The following is a 25,546-nucleotide window of genomic DNA, read 5'->3' as shown; positions in this document are numbered from 1 at the left end:
TATCACTATCATAAATATCATTACTTCTACTTAATGATGCATCCAAAGAACCAAAGTGTGCATATTACTTTCTCTTAGAAGGCAGAGAACACCACAGCCAGTCTTACTTAAATTTAGATGCTTTGTTTTTAGAAAACCTCACAACACTATATTCTGAGCTTCTATGTGCAAGCTATAAAAATTCACTTGTAGCATACTTATTTTACTCCTTCTTAACACAGTTGTGCAATAGTCAGCAAAGAATTTATTCAGAGATCTTCCCAGTTATGAATTTTCCAAAGGAAATTCATTTTCCAGGGTTGCTTTAAAAATATATTGCATTCCAAGCAGTTGGAGGAGTGTTTTCCTTTGAACTGACTTCTCTCTTTGTTCTCCAGCAGGCAGCTCACTCACAGAGTATTTCCAGGGATCGCTACTCACAGGCGAGATCCCAGTTACAGTGCAGAACCCATCACTAAACGTGTGTGACATTGGGTCCATTCCTCAGCAGACTGATCCAACTTCCACAAATGTGTCATTAAAAGCCAGCTACTTCCAACGCCCCCCCTCAAGCAGTCTCTGCACATAGGGGGAACATTAATCTTGAAGGCTGTCCGTTTTATTCTCTGGAAACAATTGAACAATTCCTATTTGCAGTAACACTCAAATGACTATAGAAAGATATGAACATAGCTTAGGTAATTACTCAAGTGTTGAGACATTTTTTTTCTCTTTCTGCAGCCAATTCTCAAGCCTCCTTAGCTGATGAGAATGCAGTTGGCTCTTGGGATTTAGAATTATACCAAATGTTAAATTCAGCTAAAGATGCCTTAAAAATGCCTTAGCTGCTGGACTAGAACATCGCATAAACCACATGCCAACTCTGAACCACTGTCTAACCTTTAAACAACCCTTTTTCTAACCATGATAACTGACTGCTGGTAGTGATTCAAGTGGAGGGTAGCAAACACTGTTATGGCAGTGAGGAAAGCAAAATCCATTCAACACTTGGCTGAATTTGTCCCTTTCTGCTATCAGCCAAAGGTGACAGATGAAACATTGCCCTAACCTGATGTAATTAAAAGATAGAGCTCAGAGGAAACAGCACAAGTGACAGCTGTCAAAACATAGTTCAGGCACAATATTCAAGCACTTCTTATCACTGTTTATTCATTCAAAGGTTGTAGTAATAGAGAAGAGCTTATGTACAGCTGCCAATGCACGTCTGTACTTGGGAAGACAAGCAGTCCTTGCAGGCTTTGCAGGAACTGGGCAACAGTTCAGCGCTGGTTGTTAACAGACCAGCTCAAAACCGTGTATCTTTGCCTACCACACGATACTTCACATTCACAGCAAGTAGGAGCCTAGAGATTCCTTGCTTGATGATCCTTTTTCTCCATACCCAGTGGGCTTAACTCAATAGAATTTGTCACTTTGGATACTTTCAGTTCAGGTGATTTCTAGCTTGACAGTGCTGCCTTTGTAATTAAATGAGAGTACTAAAAGATAGTGTTTGTCTAGATTTTACTCTCTGTAGCAGCAATGGTCTGGAAAACCATTGCCCTATCTTACCATGGTAGCTTGTCTGCTTCTTTGGCAGCCTCTAACCGTTAGGATTATCTCACTTTCTTCAAGAATAGTAACCTAAGGAGTACCCCAGGGTTCAACCCAAATTGAGAACAAGTCTTCACACCTCAGTCTGAAAAGACAAATTCAGAGCCATTTGTCTGTTTCAGTTCACAGTGCTTTCCTCTACAGCCCTATACAGGGAAATTATACTTAATCCACTTGTAAACTGTATGTGGCTTAGCAACCACAGATTCCCCATTCCTGTGACAGCATTACACTGTCACACAAAAAGAATGACATCAAATATCATCCTTAGATTAAAGAAGTCGAATATCATACTAGGCTGTATAAATAGGAATGCACATATAGACTAAAATATATTCATAAAATGAGAAACTTGTACTCCATGAAGTGCTGATAAAGCATGGCCTGGATTACTGCATCCAATTTCAGTAGCCCACTTCAAGGAAGAGATCTAGACAAAGAGTGCAGGAAGAAATGATCAAAGAGTTTGGAAAGATTTAATCTGGAAAAGAAGACAGTGGAGAGAATGGTAAGCTTCATGTACACAAAATGATACTGCAAATCAGGGAACTGAGTCTTCCCAGTGCCTTTTGCAATAGGACAGAATTAATGGCTTGGATTACACAATGGGGATGCAAATTTGACATTCAGGAAAGCTTTCTAGTGGGAGGGTTAGTTTAGCACTCAAAGATTGCCTAGAGAGGTTGTGGAGTCCCCATCAGTGGAGGTTTATAAGAGATTAGACAGTTGCCTGGTCAGAATAGATGTGGGGAATGGATTGAATGAGCTCCCACATTTTCTTCCAGTTCAATTTTTACAGTCCTAGAATAGACTTTTTTTTTTTTTTAATGTTTGTTCAGTTTAGTTTTAACTGTCCTTTTAAAGACTTTTGCTGTCAGAAATAGTATTCAAGAAAAGTGATGGGTAAAACCCTCTAAATGACAGTTCTACATTTGGTTTGCATACTACCGCATCACTGGAGCTCCCCAAACTTAACCCATCCAAGTGGAGTTAATCCATCAAAACAAGCTTTTTTTGTTTCCAAAACTATAAGCTTGTAGTGGGAGTAGGATAGATAATGAAACTTCAGTCCAAGAAGCTCCTGAGTGGCTTAGCTTTGATTTTATGATCAAGATAAGGTTTAGACATATACATATAATGTACGACAGAGAAAGAATTAATGGTAAGATTTTAAAGCACAGGAAGTTCACTTGAGTACAAAGCATCCATGGTTTCCCTTACAAAGACCTCAGCTCCTTAAGCCTCTCTCCTACAGGTAATCCCCTTGAAATCAAACGTACAGAATCCACTAAGGAAATAGCACAGCTCATCAGAACAGGAGTCAAGACCAAGAGATTTGCAAGGCCAAGGCACCAGTTCATACCAGTTAGTTATTGCTCTTACATGACATCCTCGTAACTACTGGCAGCTGGAAAAAGGAAGACGTTATCTGGAATGAAAATCAGAGATTAGGCAAAATTTATTTTCCCGCTGCCAGTAAAAACACCAACACAGGAGGCCAGATTTTAAAAAAGAACATGTGTCAATATGCGGATATGCATGTGTTATCTTTTAACACAGGGTGTTCCCCGCTGCTGTATGTAATTTAAAGATCTGTTGCCATCAATAACTTCTGTATCCAGTCCGGCTTGAGCTTCATTGTTACTTCTTTTTGTTCCTATTTTCAAGCACAATTCAACATTTTGATATATTTATTAAAGGGAAGCCCCTGCTGTACTTCTTCCATTGTATATCATTTTGTATTTTTGACCTAACTATAAACAGATTTTAGTTTTCCTTACATAATGCATGTATCAAGGCAAAGTATCATCTGAGCCTTCCCCTTCATCCCTTCCCCACATCTTTCCCCCTAGGCTTTACCTTAGATTTCAGGATTCAATTTTTATTTATTTATTTTACAATGTAAAGGGAGTCACTTTTTGGGAACTCTCCTTGCAGTGGTGTAGGAGTTTTAGTGTCCTGTGCCTTCACTAAGCACAGATCTGGGGAGTCTTGTTCCACAATTCTTGTTTGCCCATGCAAGACATTTCAGTATACATTCCTTACTTAGCCAGAGCTCCTCTAGTCTTAGAGTACAATTCCCACTTATGGCTGCAAATATTAAATGAAATTAACAGGTGATGAGATCAAAGCAAACAGATTCTGGACGACACAATATGTGGTTAAGCTTTAAAACATCTTCTCAGCATAAGGTGTATAAGTTGAAGAAAGCAAAAATTCATGACGTTAAGATTCTTGAGTGAAAAGATACTTGTACCATAAACACTGCGGTACAAAAGTTGAACCAGAGCAAATATCAGCTTAGGCCAAGAATTTGACACAGCAGAGTCAAAAGCAAGGTTCCCAAACTCACAGCAAACTTCTACCTGATTTTCAAAAGCATTACTGGGATGACTGCTGCTTCAGCTTACAGACAAGAAACTGAATTCCACACCATTCAGAATTAAAAACCCAGCCCTTGGATGATGAACCAGGTCCCAGTCACTGGGGCTATGCCTCATCCAGTGGGGGGCAGACACTATCTGAAAGCTTTTACTGTCAGAGAGCTCCATGTTGTTAACTCCAGAGAGGAGAGACAGTGAGAACAATTAATATATATGTCTGTTCCAAAGACCATGATATAAGTTGCCTTTATATTTTAGAGGAGTTAATTAATCATGTTATTCTGGAGATACTGTGCCAGGTTGTGTTGAGACTCAGAGCCCCTGAGCTCCTAAATATGCTACGCGGGAAAGACAATTTCAAACCATTTCCTAAAGAGCAAACTCCTATTTGTGCATGTTTGCACAACCAGACTTAAAATGAACTCCCAAGTCTTTGCAGACCTCATGCAGTTCATCAATTTCTCATGATCAGTCTGGGGAAATATAGAGGAAAGCTCATGGTACTTTCATGTTTTCTCATTAAAAAACACCCATTGTTACATTAATAAGACAGAGCATCTCAGCAGGACATACAGCTATGTGACATTTCAAGGCTTTTGAAGAAAATGCACAGAAAGGAAGTGAACGCCAGCAGCTACAGCCAGCAAGAAAACAAGTAAATGAGCCTTGGGTGTGGAGAACAAAGAAAGGGGAACAAGGGAATGGACAAAAAAAAGTGGAGATGTAACAAAGAAGGGGAGAACATTCTGCCTGGAAATCTCATCAGTATCAACAGACTTGAAAGAATGAATGATTTGGGGGGGGTCATTTTTTTTTGGATGTGCCCACCTCACTGGGACCAGAATATAACACTGAAGAAACACTGCCCCATTCCTCCCAGTGTATCACACTCTGTATTGAGATCCACTCTGAAAAGGCCAAAGGAACCAGAACTCCTATACATAATTATCATAAAGAAAACGCATCTCACTAATTCTGCAGGCACGGCTCTCTATTTGGCTTTATCTCTCTTTGTGCAGTTATCTTTTCCTCCTTTCTAATATTGTTATAATCTGATACCATACCCTAGGGGATGCCATGTCAATAAGCACTTCTCCACTGGGAGCAGCAGTTTTGCCCCACCAGACTGAGAAGTGGAAGAATATCCGTAGATACTGGCTACCTGGCTATACACTGACTTTCCTGCTCTGGAGCACAAGGAGCTGATGGCAACAGAAGTAAATAAATGCATGCTTTACAGACATTAGTAGTGAAAAAATTGATATTAAAAGTTAGTGTTTTGTTTTTTTAATTTAAACCAACTGTCCAAGATTGCTGTTCCACAAGTCCCACAGTTTGAGAAATTCTGGTTCAGTGTGTATCTAGCTTAATACATTCCCCACCACGTAAAACCTGTTTCACCTTTGTAATAAGAGCATCTCCCTATAGGGAAAGAAAAGCACAACCCTTTTATCTACTCACTTCAATAGTTTTCTCTTATTCCTTTGTGCCTGAGAAGTCATCCTTCCAAGCAGCTTCTATACGATGCTATTAATTCAACTTCACAGTTTGTTGAACTCTCCCTAGATCCTCTCATATAGACCAAGCAATTCAACCTTTCTGGTCAAAGACTGAGACAACTTCACACATCCTGCATCTTCCACCAGAAGTCTTCAGACCATTTAGATACACTTGCATATTTTGGCTTATAATTTTGAGGAAGTTCCCATATTCTTGCATTTAAAAAAATGGGGGAGGGGGTGTTGTTTCTTTTTGACAGAGTAAAATAGTCTCCTAGAGACTGTGCCATGCAGCACAACTACATTGTTTAACTTATTGTACAGCTTGGGAATTTTCAGTCAACAAATCAGATGGTATCTGTTTTAGCTGTATTAGAAATATGAAAGTTCATATAGTCCAAAAACATTTTCTTCCTGGCTAAAAATATCCATACTTAGTCTCTAACAAAGGATAGAGTCTTTTTATTTGTAAGATTTGGTTAGATTGTCTTTCAATTTCCAAAACTGGTTAAAAATAATCATGCTTTGGTGTTACTATCTTATAAACTGTAAAGGAACCTGATAATTTTCATATAGAGGAAATTAGAAATGGAAGTTCCATCATAAAATAAGTAAATAAGGTAACTGCACTGGCAAAAAGTAAAAATTTAGAACTCTTAATTAAAAGATCTGTTGTCTCCTTTCAAGAAATGTCTACATAATTTTGGGATTTGTGACCTTTCAGGGTTGTTTGATTTTCATAAACAAAAAAAAAAAAAAAAAAATCAACTTTCATTTAACAAAATCTTTTCAGGAGGAAAGCAAGCAGTTACCTGACCAATTCTTAGAAGTATATTGGATTACCAATCCATATTTGTCGCATATTGTCAAGAATAGAATAAAGTATATCTCACTGGTGGCATCTTCAGACTGATGCTAATATTAGTAGGCAAATACAGTTAATTTATGAGTTGGCATTTATTGCCATTTCAAGGTGATTAGGATTGTGTGTGTGAAGTAATAGAACTCAGCAGCCCCAAGGAGCTGTTCTGCCAAAGCACAGCGCTCACCTCCAGAAGCCTGGAAGGCTGCTAACAGGAGAAGTTCTAAGAGAGTAATGCTGTATCAAAATTAAGTTGAAGGAAAATAAATCCTTGCTTATATTCCTGTATGACATTAAGAAGCAAAAGAGATTTTTTAAATAACTAAGTGCTTCAAGTTAACCCTTGAATTTAAGCTGTAAATAAACTTTCACTAAGAGGTGCCACCAATCCTATATTCTCTTCGCAACAGAACTGCTGAGAGTCATTAGAGCAACAGTTTACATTCAGTACAACAAGCTGGACATAAAGATCTACAGCTAAGGAAAGAGTTGAACAACCTCCCTTGAATTAAATGTTAGGATTTGATTTCTAATTCAGCCATACCAAAGGTATCACGGCAGCTCTCAGATGAATTGTGAACAGTGTAACAGTGCAAGGAATCAAAAACAGTAGCAAGAACACAGTGATCTGCCACATCTCACAGGAGATCTAGTGAGGAATGGGTGATCAGAGACCACGTGGAGAGAAATAGCCCTGACTGAAAGAAAAACTGCAGTGAGGACAGCTTTTCTGTTCCTGCCAACGCAAGCCCCAGTGACCTGCAATTTTAAACTTTCAGTAACATTGAACCTCAGCACTTTAATACAGCTGGAATTTATCTCAACTGTAAGTTTAAAACAGAAAGCACATACATAGCCAGAGCAGATGCCCTCATCCAACAGTTCTCACACCGTGTTAGTAAGCAGTAGTCAAAACTAATTGTATGGAGAAGTGCACAATCAGATAAGGTCCCTTAAGTGATGAAAAATCTATCATGACAGCTACATCCTAGGAGTTAGTTAGCAACCCTTTTAAAAATTCTGGAAATCTATTTACAGCCTAAGTTTTTCCAATTCCCCTACAAGGGCTCATTAAAACTGCCCTACTACAAATCTTCCTCTGTGTATTAAGAGTGATTAAAGTTACCACAAATCACCAAAAAGGGTGAATTTAGAGCCCAATTTTCATTCTGAGAGAATTAATGATGTTTTGCATCACTTTCTTCTCTCATCCTAGCTATATTAATTCTAACATAGGACAAAGAAACCCAGTAACATGCTCACTAATGCTGCATAACGGCAGTGTAGAGCCAGAGCACGTGTTCAACTTGCTATCTTTAGTCTCCAGCCCTTCCTTGTCCTTTCTGAAGCTTTCTTTCTTAAGACAGAGCCTTCAGTGTTAGATCTACTATTTTCTCTTCTGAAAGTTGCTTTAATTTGGCATGTGTAAATGCACCTAGTTCATGAGGCTGCTCTTTTTAAGCGACACACCTTCATTTTTACCATTCCATCAATTTTTATCACCTGCAAATTCCTACATAATGACCTTGTGTTTGCTTCAAGGTACAGACAAAAAACATGTTAATCTTACTTAAGAGGCATAATCATTTCTTAGACTCAAAAACATGTAAGCTAGCAGACTTGTACCCTTCTTGTACAAAAGAGAGCCAGCAGCTGAACACAAATCAATGTTTCTATTGATCCAAACAAGCCATGGTTCCACTAAGATATCAAACACATTATGGCAGGCTGTTCTCCACTTATTCCTTACAACTCACGTTCGATATTTTTATTTTTTAAAGAAGCAATCCTAGCCTCACAGTTCTTCCTTTGACTGAGGACAAAAGGGATAAAAGGGATGTCTGATGGCCAGAACCTCCGGTAGGCATTTATGTTTACAGCTGATATTAATTTAAAGAAGCCGAGTTTTAGAGTTACTCTAGTATTTCCTAGGACCATAAGATAGTCTTAAAAAAATAAAAATAAAAAAAGAAAATCATTTTTATAATGGATTATCCCTTAAAATAGCATTTATATAAGTAGAGACTTTTCAAGATCATGAGTTTATTAAAAAAGGGATTGTTACTATTCCTGTTGCTTTTTTTTTTCCTGAAATAAATTTAGCAAATCCTTTTGCCACACAACTCTGCAAAGTCAAAGTTGGTGTTCTCAAATCTGTGTATTTTTAAATAACAGGAAAATCCAAGCAGACGTAAAGAATTTATTGTCTCTCTGCCATATTTTAAGTGCATCTTGCCACCAGTCTCCTTTTCAGACTATGTTCCACAACACATGAAGAAGCCTGGAGTAGCAAATTGGAATGATCTGATTATCCTTAACACAAAGCTTCACTGATTTGCATTGCTGTAGTCTTGCATTTCCCTCCCAGTTTAAGCGACACTTTCAAGTAGATTATTCTTTCCTCAAGCCTGGCTTTCTCCAGATGATCATTTTCCTTACCTGCCTCTTAATTTGAATTCTTCTCCAGTATTAAGGACTTCTTCTCCAAGATACCTGTATACAGGTGCAGAACCAATGGACAGCATGAGGCAGTGTAATAGTTCTGATGTCCCCTATCCTAAGGGCTCATTGTGTCTGACTGCCAATGACAAGGAGAAAGGGAAGCTGGGATACAATATTGTAGGTCCTACAGCCTGAAGCTGCCTCTCCACCTCTTATGACAAAATAAGCAAAAGGTTCCTCTCATTCTGCTTGAATATAAGGCAGGGAACATCAGAAAAGAGTGAGCCAAGTTTCTTGCTCTGTTTCACTCCAGAGGTCACACTCTGCCCTTTATTTTTGGCTTCAGCAAGGCTGCAAAATGAACAGGCATAAGAAAAAGTAGCAATTTTTAAAATGTGACTCTTTGTGGAAGAACAAAAAAAATTAAATGAGCACAAGAATTTAAGTGTTTTTTTTTACCCCAATGAGAAAATTAAGTAGCACAAACAAGGCTGAAGAGAAAAACAGACACCAAAAAATAGTTTACTTGATTATTCTTATTACAGAGCGCACCACTGCAAAGAGAGAAAAGTCAAACAAACCAACTTTTCACACACCAGAGTTCCAGGGTTCCACATCCATCCCTCCAGTGCACTTACAACTGTAATTGTGAAATAAATTATAACTCATGTCTTTGTTAATTTTTAAGCAAGGGAGGTTCTCTCTACTGCTACATCTCCCTTGCACTTTCCTGACGTTGGCTGGAAGGTAGAGCGAAGGAGCAATCAAACATGAGAAGCATCAAAAGAATAAGTCAGAGTTCAGTGGTTCCTTCAAGATAATCAGCACATCACACTTGCTAGAGACTAAGATCAGAGGACTAAAAAAAAAAACCCAAACCATTGTTTTGAAGTGGTATATCACTCAGAAAAAGCTGTTTTGTGGAAACTGAAAGCCACTGGAAAAAACTTCCTCCCATGGCTTTTGTTGCTGTGTCTAGGTTCAGCAAATTACTGCAAATCCTTATGATAAAATACATAAAAGCAACCATAAGATGCATCTGAAATTTCAGCTGCAAAAACTAAGGATTGCACTTTCCAGTAAGGAAAACACAGCAATCCACTCAGTTTTAACAGTGAATGGGTGAAAAACTGTTTACGATAAATGGCATTCAGCTTATGCTGTATTTTAACCTCTTCAATTGTTAAGCATGTGAAATGCTTCGAGATTGTGACAAAACAGCAAAAGCCTCACTAACATCTAGAGACTTCATTTTAATTACTCTTTATGTCCAGAGGTCTGAATTGAGTAATGAATATTGTTCACTCTGTGATCTATGCTAGATTCAGTCCAATTTATATGTCATCATGAATTACTGACACACTGTAACATTAATTTTCTGTGTATGACAAAGATAAAACACACCATGCACTTTGCTGACTCATTTTCAAAATGAATTCATCTTCTTAAATGTTGTTCCATTTAGAGGAAAAGTGAGGGAGGAAAGAATGTACATCACAATGAGGTTATTCAAGTATTAATGCAACAATTAGGAAAAAAATGTGATCAAAATGTATTGTCTAATGCACACATCTGTATGAAAGTAGACATGCAGCTTTGAAACTTGAAAGGCTAGAGTCCTTGTTGCAATGCTAAAAAAAACTCTGTAAAGTCAGAGAAATCATCTATTTCTATTCTGTGCAGAATCTGCATTGCTGGCTGAGTCCTGACCTGCAGACCACAGACTCTGCACACTAAATGTCTCAGATGTAAAATTAAACTCTTCACTAGGAAATGGAATTTCCAAATGCTGACCTGGATAAACAAGGAAGGTCTAAAGGAAATTCTGATCCCAAAAGGGTGGGGGAACTGAATTTTATGCCCCCTTAGCCAGGAGAGAGAGATGAAAGAGTGGACTACTAACAGGCCTATGAACCTTGCACACACTTTGTATGTTGTTTGGAGGATTGGCACTTCCATTGCTAATCCTAGGTTGTAGCATAGATTTAATAGGGTGCAAGATCTACAGGATGGGAGTTAAGAATATGATGGTGGGAGTGGAGAGCACTGGAGCTGTTTCTACTTTGTGTCTGTGTGATTTCAGTTCTTTCCACTTCAGTAAAACCCTCCAGCATTCTGAACTGTAATACTCCTACGTAAGCAATTATATTCAGCAAATTATGAAGGTTTTCTCCAATGACAAGATAATCTTCATTAAATCAAGTTGCCCTTACTGTTTCCTCAAGCCAACTCTGATGTTATATTCAGGTCAGGCTTCTTAAGGGGAACAGAAACCCTTCAGTCTACTACCATTGCCAACACAAAACAATTTGATCCTCTCAGAGTCAAACAGAAGCAGATAAATTAAAAATGGAATGTTATTCTCAAATATGAATTAATGGCAATGACACACTGAAGTGAGAAAAAATAGTCCATATTCTACCATTAGCTGCAAAATGATTGTGATGTTAACATTTACCTGATCTCTATGCACTAGTGAAAATAAGAGTATGCTGGAAATGCTTGTTATCATGTCTCTCAGAGTATACTTCTATAAGGTACATTTGTGTGTAAATATATATTTCAGAGAAGCATATGTATACACGCCCAGACATACATAGTCTAGTATTTAAATTCTGGATTTCTGTGCAAGCCAATGTATTTAGTGAGAAAGGATAAAATAACTTGCATAAACAGAAAGTCTCTATCCTTTTTCAGTCTCACTAATTTGAAATCCAGACCAGTATGCCAAAGAAATCTCCCCAAGCTCTGGTAACTGGTTTACTTCCCTTTTCTCTTCTGATAAAAAAAAAGTGAAATATAATGGAGAGTTGTCTCCACATTCTGACTGCTAATGTAACTTACATCACTGTGCATTTTATAAATCTTTTCCAGCAGTTTGAAACTCCCTGTTCAGCATCCAAAAAGCAGAATACATAAAGAATTCTACAGCTACAACAAGAAAAAAGTTTGTAAATAGATGTTACTTGTTTTTATTAAGCCAACAGGTTTAGCAGTTGGAAAAACTGAATGTGCTTTTGGGCATGCAAACCCTTCTTGAAGTATGAAATACAAAAGAGAAGCAGCCTATTTATGAACCACATAAAAACAGAGAAAACCGAGAACTATGGCAATTACAGCAGAACACAAGAACACAGAAGACACTAAATTTTGGTATTTGAAATCAAGACTACACAAGATAAAGGCAGCCGCCAGGTTAAACATGACATCTGTTTCCTAAAAGATCACAGAGAAACTGCTATTAGACCTAGAGTTAAAAGCACATGACTAGAAGCCAGTGCATGTTCCACACTGTGCAAACATCCTATACTGTTACTATCTGCAAAACTAGAGTATCAGCTTTCTACCTGTTCCACCAGAGCAGGCTCACAGCAATTACATTAAGCTCTGTCAATCACGTATAGGACTTCAAAGGATAGAACTGTACAAAGTACAAAGGACTGTATAATGAACAACATTTGAAGGAAAAAGGAGGAAAAACATGCAATGTTAAGACCAAAGAAACCACAAGCATCCAGCATTCTGGTTTTTATCTCAAACTAGGGCTCTGAACAAAACCTTGGGGAAAAAAAAACAAATCACGGATGACATATCATGAATGGACTTGGAAACCATTTCATCTTGTTGAGATCACTGTGTCTTGCTGAAAATACAAGTTCTGAGCCACTGCAGATAAGGGGAAGAGACCGTACATCTTGTTTAAGGAGCCCCTTCCATGGTAAGCAAGTATATTTAGAATCATAGAATCACTCAGGTTGGAAAAGACCCTGAAGATCAAGTCCAACCATGACCTAACCATACTACCCTAACTAACAACCCTCCGCTAAATCATGTCCCTGAGTACCACATCCAAATGGATTTTAAACACATCCAGGGATGGTGACTCAACCACCTTCCTGGGGAGCCTATTCCAGTGCTTAACAACCCCTTCTGTAAAGAAGGGTTTCCTGATATCCAACCTAAACTTACCCTGGAGCAACTTGAGGCCATTTCCCCTCCTCCCAGTCTCCAGTGAAAAGAGACCAATCCCACTCTCACTGTAAGCACCTTTCAGCTATTGGAAGAGAGAAATAAGGTCTCCCCTCAGCCTCCTTTTCCCCAGACTGAACACACCCAGTTCCTTCAGTATCTCCTCATAGGGCACATTCTCCAAGTCCTTCACAAGGGCTCTTGTTGCTCTTCTTTGGACGTGCTCCAGCACCTCCATGTCCTTTCTGTACTGAGGTGCCCAAAATTGAACACTGTACTCAAGGTGAGGCCTCAGCAGTGCTGAGTACAGGGGCCAGATGACTTCCCTAGTCCTGCTCACCACACCATTCCTGATACAAGCCAGAATGCCATTAGCCTTCTTGGCCACCTGGGCACACTGCTGGCTCATACTCAGCTGACTGTCCATCAGTACACCAAGCTATTTAGAGGGCACAAGGCTCAAACTTGCAAAGTCAGAGTCAGCAGCAAACCTGATGTCTCATACACTAGTGAGAAGAAATGCAATCACCCAGAGTTCCCAGCCTTTAAGGCAGACAGTTTGGATCTGAGGTGAAGCTCATCCTCTGTTTTGTTCTCATTTGCCAGGAACAGAGAAGTCTTTAAGCAGCTTTAGTAACATGGGAGAAAGCAACAAAACCTAAGTAATAAAAACAACAAGAAGATGGCAAACAGCATTCAAGAGATAACATACCAAGATAGTAGAAGGGCAGTATGGAGGATACATACGTATTTGTGTGCCTGCAACTCTACAGCACTAGAGCTTCCTGTAAGACTTGCTGTATGCCAGCACTTGGCTTACTGTTGATCATCATCACTTGAGACAACAGTGACTGGTATTCTCAGAGGGCATTTAGCATCATTGTTCAGTAGGCACATTGCCTAAATATCATTCCATCCCTTAAGGAATTACATGTCAGACTTAAGAAGTAAGATACTTTAAAAAGTGGTATATTCTTCGCATGCAACTTGGACTGATTCAAATTTCATAGCAGCTCGTGGCATTTTCTGGAAAGGCTTTGGAACCAGCTTGTGTTGAATAATGCTTAGCTACAGGAGCCAGGATTCTCAGATTACTCTCTTACGCTCTTTAAAAATAAAAAGAACAAGAAAAACACTGAAGAACTAGCACTTCCACCAAGGAAACAGTTCAGAAGCATAGTCAGATATATAGAACTATACATCTTAGGACATAAAACTATATTTCTGTACTATGTAACATGAAGGTTTTTATAAGTCTTACACTTTCACAGCATCATCCATTCAGAAGGATTCATTTATGGGCTGTATGCACACAACAGAAGAGCTGTCCTCCTTCCTGCCAACTTCCACAGTGAAATGCTGTTTACACCTCTGAAGGAAAATGTTCTACACAATTTGCTACATCACAACCAACGTGAATTAGGACACGCAGTGCCAATTTCTACAGCAGTCAAATAAAAAACATAGTAGGAAACGTGAAAAAGCCAGCACATACGTTATCAAAATCACATTCTAGTCAGGACACAGAGATTAACAGAAAAAAAATTCAAGACATATCTAGTATTAGTCACCAAACTTTAGCTTGAATCACCATTAGATCTCACATAGATTCTTGCAATGTATACTCATAAGCCCTACTCTTTAGAACATCAGCAACCAGCTAGCTGAGCCTCATTCTGAAGTTTTAAGTAATTATATAAGATAAAACACATGGTAAACACTAACTTTGGAATTGCAACCAACGTAAAACAAGAAGGATTTTAAACCAAATAAGATAAGTAAAACATTTACAGATCAACATATTTTAAAAGCATTAGGATAATTCTCACTAGACAAACGTCCTTTGTAAGACAATTTGTTACACAGTTTCATCAACATTACTCACTTAAGTTGTTCAGTTCAGAGCAGGTGGAAAAGAACAGGACTGTCCATAGGAATGGCTCAGACTCAAGACTCCTGCAATACATGGAAAATAACATGAAAATGTTATTGGCTGCAACACTGTATTTCAGGCCCCCCTAAATTTGCACTTGCCAGGGCAGTCAGGCTTCCTGTGCATGCATATATGCTGAGGCCACCCACAAAGCAGAGAGGATAGCTACTTAAAAAGGCTCTACCTTCAGGCTAGGACAAGAGGACAGAAAGAATATTTCTTGCTATTCTTTTAGCACAATAGTTGTCAATAGCTTAATCCGAACAGACCATTCCTGTTTTAAGTGTGGGTCAGGAGACCTCTGGCTGATGGAGAGCATCTTCCAGACACTTAGCTGTGACCCCCTGCACCCATATTTTCTTTCTTTTTTTTTTTTTTTTTGTGGAGGAAAAAAAAAAAAAAAAGGTCATTTATCACATCATCTCCCATTAGCTTAACATTTCAGAGCAGCCAGCTCTTATTTTGCCACTAAACTGCTCAGGTGATCTTTAAATGCAATTTTCCAGAATATAGTTTCCAACCATTAAATTTAACTCCAGGTTAACACAGATTTAGATTTTCTAATGTGGAACAGGAAAAAGTTTCCTACCACAAAATTATTTTAAATGCAATTGGAAGAACTACAGAATCACAGAATTGTAGGGGCTGAAAGGGACCTCCAGAGATCATTGAGTCCAACCCAAAAAGAAAGGTATCTTGCACCACCCCTAGAACACTGCTGGTCCCTGGACAAATTACAGTTAACAGGAGTAAGACTGAATACAAACTTAAGTGCTTGCAGGCTGACAGGAAAGCTCTGACACAAAGTCATAAAGCAAAGAACCAGCCTTTCTTCAATTTTAAGTTTAAAATGTATTGCCTCCCTATATTGCTACCCAGGTGGTGCCCATCCACTTGCTTCAACAGATTATCAGTTGGAAAGAATTTTTACTTGAAAAACACCTAACCTATAAACAGATCCAAACAGCAGTCGTGCAGACAGAGCACGTATTATGAGCAAGTAAATAACAGCTTTTCTTCTGGGAAGAAAACAAATTCTTGGTTCCTGGCAAGGAGGCAAACCACTGTTCCTAGCAACCAATTCTTCAGAACAATAACCTAAACTGATGAATCAGAATTTGTAATGACAGAAACAGAATTATACACAGCCCTCTACAAGGGTTTATAGGCAAAATTAAACATAACTACATTACCAGTAACATGACAAATGCAGCTAAGCTAGAAAACACATGATGAAAAATAGTAACTAAAGCAAATGGTAACCATGAAGATGGTTTAATCATTTAAAAAATGAATTCCATCCACCTGATTGCTCAAGTTACTTTTTTCCCAGTGATATTGAACTGAATTGACTATTCAACAATGTCAATACCATTAACTGCTAATACAGAAAGAGGGTTTTGTTTTTCACATCAAATAAGAAACAACTGACAGCTATGCCAGAGTTTCTATGGATTTTAGCACAGGATAGACTGTTTATTCTCTATGACTTTCTTCACTGTGGTTGGGCAGAATGAGAGGTGGCACCAAGAGGAACACAGCAGGTAGAACTTATTTCCTTTGTTCTTTCCTTGGTAGAGAAAGAAAGATAGAAAAGTAACTACCAGTGTCTCAGTTTCCTCAGGAAAGAAAAGGAGGGGTACAGGATCTCCCTTAAATTGACAACTGTTGTGAGGGGGAAGATGGAAAAAAACATACAGGCATTTCTTTCATATTGACACAAACGTAAGCAGGCATTATATCAGATTAGTAGATCAGCATCAGACTTATTTAATTAAAGAAAGACATAACAAAATTCACTGGTTGAAAAATCAAAGCTTGAAAAATCTAAACAAGGAAGAAGATTCAAATTTTAGATGAAGGTAATTAACTTCTAGAATATTTTATTGAAATGGTATACTTCCCACTACTCCACTTGGATAGTTCTCTAAAAGACAAAGCTTCAATCAACCATAGTGTATTACACTTCACATAGAATTAGTGGGTAATATTTCACGATACCTGTTACAACACAGATATGAACAAATACACATAATGGCCTTTTCTGACCTTGAGCCATCAAAAGCTTTAACCTAAAGTAAGTATACTAAAGAACAAGAAAACAATTTATGGATCCTTCTGACAACTTCATTTATGCTGATAAGCATCTTGCAGTCATTGAATATCCTGAGTTGTAAAGGACCCACAACAATTACTGAGACCAAGTGCTGGCTCCAAACAGAACTATCACCTTAGTAAGCATAGCAACTAGACAGATCAATACAATGGGAAACGTGTTACACCAGAGGTGTGATGACAGAAGGACCAGCGTGATAGAAAGGTGCTATAAAGGAAGGGAAGAAGACCACTTACCCGTATCAGAAGATTCTAGGTTTAGAGAGGAAAGCTTCACCAAAGAGGGATCTCCAATCAGAAATCCTTCCCCAGTGGGAGTCATCTCTTAAATGAGGTCTAAGAGAAGCGCAGCCACGCACCACCCCTTGTGGTCTCACAGCTGAATTGCCTTCACCTGTGCTCCCAGGGCTGACCGGGTCCTTTCCCCAGGTGCTCAATCAGTGGTTCAGGCCCTGACTCAACAGTTTCCATACAGTGGGTTAGAAAATCCAACTGAAATAATTTCAAGGCATCACCAAATATAAGACTGAAAAAGTCCTGCTTTATGGCAATTAGATTTTGTAGTTATACCATCTCTCTATTTCTTTTAACATGATAACTTTTGAAACTAATAAGCAATTTAAAAAGAAATGGAGCAGTAAGTATCTGAGAAATTGAATTACTGAAGCTGAGGGGCCACGTGTATAATTTGCCTTTCCTTATCTCCAGCAAGAACCAACCAATTTACATACCTAAGTCTAGAAACATACTATAAGAGCACAGTGCCTTTGTTGCAGGCAAAAAGCAAAGTCATGTCTCACACAGCTACTGAATTTTGTTTCAGGACATGAAAATATCCAAATGACAAAATCCAGCTGGGTTTCTAAAACACTCTTGAAAAGGCCACTCACCTAAGGTTTTTGAAGAGCTACCACTATGGGATAATCATGTGGATAAGTAACTGCATAAAATAGAAGAAAGAAAATGTAGGGTTAAGGGAGAAATTTTCACAGTGATGAAGTGCTCCATCTGGAAGTTTTCCACCTGGATGTACAGTAGGACCTACTTTATTCAAATTCAAAGCAAATTAAATAGAAAAGATAGTGGATAGTGAAGTGCCAAGGCTGACTGGTAATGCTAAATATTCAGGATAAAAGAAAAGCTAAATAGCATACATTACAGAAGGACTTCATCATTATAGCAATAAAATGACATGCTAAATTCAGTGCAAATTTATGAACATGGAGAAAAACAATATAATTCCTTGTAAATATCCAAATCTGTTATCATGTGCTTTTTCAACCAAATCTGAATGATAGACAATTAAGAATTGAATGACCTGTATACTCAGCCAGTGGAGCAGGGCACTGAATCCTTCTGGCCCTTACTTTATGAAATATTCAAGTCATTTCAGACAGTGGATACATATACTGCATTTCTTGCTGAAAGGCTTTGTGAGAGCAGAGGGAGAGTTTGTCTACTGACCTTATCTGTTAGGTTGTGATTAAAGGCCATACACACTGAGAAGCAAAGATGCGTGTGGCAGGGAGAACTCCAATAACTCCAGTTGAGGTCTCTGCCTTTGATGGAAAGGGACGGACAAAGCGGTCTGGGGAGGAATCATAGAATGACCTGGGTTGAAAAGGACCACAATGATCATCTAGTTTCAACACCCTTGCCACGGAAGGGTTGCCAACCACTAGACCAGGCTGTCCAGTGCCACATCCTGCCTGGCCTTGAATGCATCCAGGAACAAATATGGGAAAATGAAGGATAAAAAGGACTGGGTGTCACACTCATCTGGTCATGCTAAACCCCAAATACGATCTCCCAAGTCCCCATACCACCAACTGGTAAAACTGTGGGAGTGAGGGGTCCTAGTTTCAGCATCAGGTGAGGACATCGTGAGTCACAAAGGCCACTGTGTGGGGTGCTAGCAACAGGAGAAACCAGAGTGTCTGTTAGGAATACATGGCCAGTCTTACCAGTGGCTGCATGGGGGAATAAGGAACAAAAGCAGCTTGTCAGACTGGCTTACTCTTCATCCCTGTTAAGTCTGGATATTTTTTTTCCCAGCACTTGAGATAAGGCCCCCTGTGGGAGACAGTTTGCTTCATTTTCCTAGGATTTGTGCACTCACTTCATCCTATTTTTTTTTTTTTTTTTTTTTATTAAACTGTCTTACTGGAATTACAGCTTGATGCATTTGTCCCAGTATAGCAGTTTGTATCAAGCATTCTGCCAACTGCCACTCGAGGTAGCAGAGAAATTCACTTATGTTCTTGCCTATGTAAACCAACAATCATAAGAATGACATTTTCTTGACAAAAATGTTACATCTTAAAAAACAGCAACTGAGAAATCTAGCAATATGATCAAATCTGTTCCCTACTGCAGTAAAGTTCTACCTCAGTTACAGGTTATTTCACTGACATCTAACATACAGCACAGTTGAAATTTGAAATTTGCAGGTGACTATTTAAGTCAAAATAACAGATTAACATAGGAAATTTATTTTCATCATCCTATAACAAGCCAAGTTGTTTTTTTCATATTTTTTTTTTTCCAGACTGAATGCTTCTTGCTATTTCTACTAAAAATGTAAGAATCTCATACAACATGTCATGCGGTTTCAAGGAGACTATTTTCTTTTTGAAGAAGTAGGAGGTGGGAGATCACTGAAAAGAGCAAACAAGCAAGCTGTTTCATTGAGAAAGGAAACAGTGAAACCTGGTTTCCTACAGATCTGTGCTATGTGTTGAACTCTGCATGGCTTCTCTCCTGCTTAATAAGGATTCCACTTATGCTGCATATTTCTCTCAGAGCATTGAAAGGTCTTTGTGTTATATCCAGACATGCGTGTCTAAAAATATATAGCAACTTATTAGATTTTTGACTCTTTCCTCTACTAAATTGGTTGCAGTTGCCCAGGAGGTTTAAAGGTTATTAGAGGTGAAGTGACATACATACACACAGCACGATCACACTGGTTTCTTTTGCCTAGGACCAGCCTAGCACCAAACATCATAGAAAAGTATGGTCAGCTTTAAACAAATAGCAAGAACTACAACTACGTGAGTCAGAGGGTCAGACAATCTAAAAAAAGAACAAGTCACCATTTAGCCTAACAGGCCCAAACCAGTCCCATCCAGTGCCTCATTCAGCCTCTACCCTGCACTCAAAGGAGCCCCATTTCAGCTTGTCCCTGGACCTTCAGTCTCTACTTGAGCTATGTTGTAGGGATATCTGTTTTCAGACCTGTCTCTGCTTCTGTTTTCTGGATGAGCCTCAGAACTGTGCTGCAGCTTTGTCTCCTGCCCTGTCTCCTGGATGGACCTGCCAGAGATACTCCAGCTTTGTCTTTAGTCCTCTCCCTGGCCTCGCCTCCTGCTGCTTCTGACTGGACTACCTGGATGGATCCTGAACTTGATTTGACCCATTTCCTTGTCTGGGATCTGTCCACAGACACCAGAACTACCTGCAGAGTTCACATTCTGTAAGATGGTGCTCTGGAAAACAAGGACAACATCTCAAGTCTCTGCTATCCTCATCTCCTGCTGTTCCCTGATAATAAGCTTCTACAGAAAGACTGCTGGATGAGAAAAGTGTTTCTATTGGGCAGTCAGTGATCAGGAAAGTAAACTATGAAGACATTTTCATTATACACTACCCCATATGCTAGCACATATGTCTCAAGAAGAAATAAATAATAATGCTATACACATGCTATTTTTCAGCCTAAAGAACAATACAATCAAATAGCATTCTGTCTCCACGAAGAGATGCAACAAATTTCTTAGAACATCTGTACCTAATGCAGAGAACAAGATAATTATTAAGGGGAAAATCTAGCACAGACATGTTACCCATGATAGATCTTTGTGTTTTCATTTGTAAAGCAAGACATATTTGATATTGATCCCAGCAAGAACTACGGCTGTGCTACTCATACTTTACCAGCAAGTCAGTTACCTTGTGTCTACTTCTTACCCCTCCTGTTGCTCTCACAGTGACTTTGAATTACCACTGTACTGCTATCATGATGGATGAATTCCTCTCTAGGTCATACCATGCTGACTTCAAGGTAATTAATCCCCACTCCGAATTAACAGAACACTATATCCAGAAATATGAATGTATTTTGGTATCAGCTGAAGGAAACATCTCTTAATGGTACTATTCTTGTTTCATGAGACATACAGATGCACCCTGTGGCACTGAGCAAACTTCAAAAAAATAAAAATAAAAAAATCAGCGTGGCACAGAGGTTTTTCAAAAGTATACAGGTTTTCTCCCTGACCAGTGCCATATCATTTCCCATTTTTCTCTTCAGAAATTCTGTTCAGTTCCTAATCTGAAAGGCAGACTTGTACACATAGACCAGTTCAGTCCTATTACATAGACAAACTATTTTTATTGTTTTCTTCCTGATTGTCTTACTTAACTACATACATTTCTCTGAAGGGCCAAAGACTTTATAATCAGAGAAACTAATCCCCGAAAGTATATATTGTATGTTTACAGTGATAAGGAACACAACCATAAGGACTGACAGACAAACACTGGCTTGGGTAGACAGTATGCTGTGCTGGTAGAGACACACAACTATGTTTTTTGAAGGTTGGTCTCTTTTTACAGTAGCAAATTCACCTAATTTTCTTCACAACTATTGCCTGCTTACATATAGAGGGTATTTATAATATTTGATTAGATTTATTTCTTCTATCCCTTTTTTCAGGAAGTACTTTCAGGAACTTTTTCTTTTCAGGCCGAAGGAACAGTGACAACCATTGATGGAACATAAAGAATTCCTACTTTGTGAACCACATAGGAAAAGATTCATAGTCAAATCACTGACACAGACAGCACCATAGTTTTCATCTAGAGGAGGCCCTGCATTTACCTAGTGGCTTATCTCTCTGGGAAGTTTGAGATTAAAGACTGGCAGGCCATAGAAGCTCAGGGCTAATTCTCAGACACCTGCTGACACCATGCTTAGCCCACAGGCCAAACAGAGATAGTCAGAAGGAAACAACTGCTGGTATCATTAGATGCCTAGTGGGATTCAGCTAGGCCCACTATCTGTAAGCAGGAACATTCCCTGCAAGTGAGAAGAAGGACAAAAACAAGAACTCCCTAAAATTAAACCTCTTAAAAAATAAAGTATACTTCTCTATCCTGACCTCAGCAAAATTCTGTACAAACTGAAAAAATGAATGCTGGCAGAGAGGAAGAAAAGGGTTTCAACTTAAACTTTCTCCTGTAAGAAAAATAATAGACAGCAGATAAACAAAGGGCCAGAAGTCTAACAACGTGCTGAGTCTTCCTTGAGACAGTGCTAAAACGTAAACTACTGCCCAACTGAGGGTACGGGTCAGAGATGGTAGATTACACTCTCATTCCTTCCAGCTTCTGCTCTAAGGAATACTATAAATATCAAAAATGACCTCTTTTCTTAGTCACTGGTCTGGAAACTTGCAGTTAATTAATTTTTCCCCATTCAATGTAAAGATCTAGGACTCCATCCAAGTTTTTTAGTGAACATCTAACAATAAAGGCAGGCTTCCCCAGGCTTAGCAAGCAGTTTATAACTATGACTGGCAGCTCCCTCTGAGGTCTCTACAGGTCACTCACAACTCAGAATCACAATCTTCCCTACTCCAACAGGGATGTTTTCCAGCACCAATCTTTTGCAAACACTTCTTTCATGGACTTGCCCAACCACACCATTCAATTCAGCAGGAGCTGAGTTTAACTGATGCTTATCTACCAAAAATAGAGTCTAGGTAATTGGATAGGAAGAAACTTTCTGCCAGCAGACTATTTACCATTTAGAAATAAATGATTACTAAGCTACCCATCTCAGAAGACGAAGAGCTAGCTTTTTCTCTTCTCATCCTAAAAGAGTATAGCCCATGCCACACACTTTCTTTTAGAGTTACTGGCAATGCTAGGGTATGTGTTGTATTTTTTATTCCAGCCAGCCATCCCTAGCCCAAAAAGCAAAAATCCCATGATCAGGAGAGCAAGCAGGCTGACTTTACAGACAACTGGCTATAGCACACAGCTACAAAGAAGACAACACGCACACGGCATTTCATGCTTCTTGAACAGCTCGTGTTCTATGCAGCGACTAGATTATAAAGTATACAAAAGAGAGCAGACCTAAATACTAAGTCTTTGAGGAAATATAAATAAAACTTCAAATGCTTTTAGCAAGCACAAGGTCCCCATAATAGCAGAACTCCACAAATGCACTAGTCGTTTTGGCATACTTACTGCCTGTTCTTGGTACATTTGAATGACTTCAGCCTAGACAGAGCACCCAGAAGGAGAGCACATTTTATGATAAAAAATACATAAATTATAATGGAATGCTAATTAATTCAAGCCCTGATGCTGCAATGGCTTTATTCACACAATTGGTTGCAAGCCCAAGGATTCAGCAACACAGTGAAATCACTGATAGTTATTTCTGTATCTGAAAGCAGAATGAAATGGTTCTTCAATTAGGGTACAAGAAACCAAGTGTTCTGTCAAATAGTGATAGCCCTAAAACTCCTCACATGCACTTCTGCAAATGAAAGGTTGATTTATAAAACCTAGTAAAATTGTACATTGAACAAAACAACATTGTATGGGTCTCTTTACGCTGGCTTGCCTGGGCAACCAGCCAGTAGTCTGAGATAGTTTAATATTACACAGAAAACCTACCTGTAAAACCAACCACAATAAGTTCTGCACAGGAAGTCCAGGCCAAGGGTGAAGTAGCCAGTTATAAAATGTTGTTAACAGTGTTAACAGTCTAGTAAATACAAAGTTCTTCGTTGTAATTCTTTCTTTAGATAAAAGATGCCTGACAAACCCCTATGGGAAGCCATAAGTTAGCACTGCAATTATTTCACTGCTCTTGAAAAGAAAAACAACAAAAAAGTCCTGGGATGTAAACTATGAAAATGTATTTTTCATTTTTAAATTATGTGGGAAGCTTTGTTCCCTCTTCACCCTCCTACCCTCCAAAAGGCATGTCATAGTTTTCAAGGTTTTTTTTTTTTAAGTATTTGAGCACGATACACATTCAACACTACTCATGTGGAATGAGAACTAAAAGTCACTGTTTAAGAGAAAGATAAATTAACTAAATGTGGTTATCAGTGAAAGTGGAGTATAGGTAAACAAGAATTTGGAGTTACAATCTCTCCTCTTCTAAACTATGATACAAACAATCCCTGGCCTACTCACAAGTACCAAATTTTGCTTCTAGTCACTCCCTAGATTTTACATAAAACAGAAGTGCACTGCTCATATGTAGTACGTAAAGTGTAATATATAACAGTAATATGTAATAGGTGGGCTGGAATTAAATCATCTTTAAGGGCCCTTCCAACCCATAGCATTGCATAATTCTATGAACACATCCAGTTAATTGACCACACACAATACATTCAATGACTGTGCAGTGCTGTTTAGGGCAAAAACTAGTTCTTCCCTCCCCTACATCATCTTTCTGGCCCAATCAGCTTGAATTTGTGGCTGAACCATGCCTCAGCCTTAAAAGGAAAAGCCTATGAATTTGGTTGTAAGGGTACACTCCCGGAAAATGGACACAATGGATGGCAGCTCCCTCAACTTGAGCCTGCAAGTGAAGAAGCGCATGATTTCCACCAGCTGACTAAATGGTAGCCTATTACACACAGCAGAAGTGCCTCACCTGTTGTTACAGAACAACCGTATATGGCTCTGGTTTATAAATTCCAGCTGAAGAAAGACTTTCCTCTGCTGACCTAAGTGCGGTACACCAGACCTGGGCTTGGTGATAGGCAGTTCTATGCATCCCCCACGCTTTGTGCTGACAAGCTGCACTAGTTCTCATTCTTGTATGACCCTTCCTTTCCTTCTTGCTGCCCTCAGATCCCAGTAGGATCCCAGCCACTGGCCCTGGTTATAAACGCCACCTGAGCGACACACACCTCCTTCATTAACCCTACTTCCTAGCATTGCTTCACTGCAGCTTCTTCTGAAAACAGAGAGAGCAATTTCCACCTCACGAACGTGTTGACCCCTGGAGACTCCACACCAAAATCCTTTCCCCAGCTCTCTAACAAAACTCCACAGTGCCACAGCACAAAAAGAACATAAAACTATTAGAGAGAGTCCAAAGGAAGACTATGAAGATCGTAAGTAGCTATGAGAACCAGCTGAGGCCCCTGGGTGCGCTCAGCGCAGAGCAGAGGAGCTGAGGGGAGGTGTCATGGAGGCTGTGCTCTGCTCTGTGTGACAGCGACAGGGCCCGAGGGAACGGCATGGAGCTGTGTCAGGGAGGGGCAGAAGGCACAAACACAGTAAGTTCTGACTGAATATAAGGAAAAACGTGCTATGAAGATGACAGAGCATTGGAACAGGTTGTCCAGAAGCTGCAGAATCTCCTTCCTAGGAGACACTCAAAGCCACAGCCCACCTGATGCGCTCCTGGGGACCATGCTTGAGTGAGGAGGTTGGACTTGGTGGTCTCCAGATGTCCCATCCAACCTCTGCTATTCTGTAATTCTGCGTTGTGACCCAAAGTTCGCTCAGCTTTGTAGCGAGGCGGTCAATTAACCCACAGCTTACCCTTCCCTTGCTTATCTGCATGGAGCGATCAGATGACTCATTTATCTTTTTATTGACTGCTTTCCTGCATCCCAGATCACGTTGTTTACTGAAACGGGTAAGAAGAAAAACAAAAACACTCAAAACTCGAGGGAAAGCTTCTTCTAACATATTCAGAAAT

At 39.2% G+C, this 25,546-nt stretch overlaps 1 long non-coding RNA gene across 2 annotated transcripts in view; it reads right to left on the bottom strand.

The window, feature by feature from the left end:
- Positions 1-25,546, bottom strand: part of LOC149918969 (uncharacterized) — a 105,890-nt gene that overhangs the window by 80,091 nt on the left and 253 nt on the right. Inside the window, exons 2-3 of one of the 2 annotated variants that reach the window (XR_016464216.1) lie at positions 25,387-25,474; positions 14,635-14,705 (exon numbers count right to left, since the gene is read on the bottom strand). This is a non-coding gene — a long non-coding RNA (uncharacterized LOC149918969). Of the gene's footprint in view, positions 1-14,634; positions 14,706-17,034; positions 17,108-25,386; positions 25,475-25,546 lie in introns of those variants that run through there. The other variant, XR_016464217.1, reaches the window with a different exon arrangement.

The sequence above is a fragment of the Phasianus colchicus genome, chromosome 2, assembly GCF_987193195.1.
Source record: "Phasianus colchicus chromosome 2, bPhaCol1.hap1.1, whole genome shotgun sequence".
Classification (NCBI taxonomy): Eukaryota; Metazoa; Chordata; class Aves; order Galliformes; family Phasianidae; genus Phasianus; species Phasianus colchicus.
This window is presented reverse-complemented; position numbering and strand designations above follow the sequence as displayed.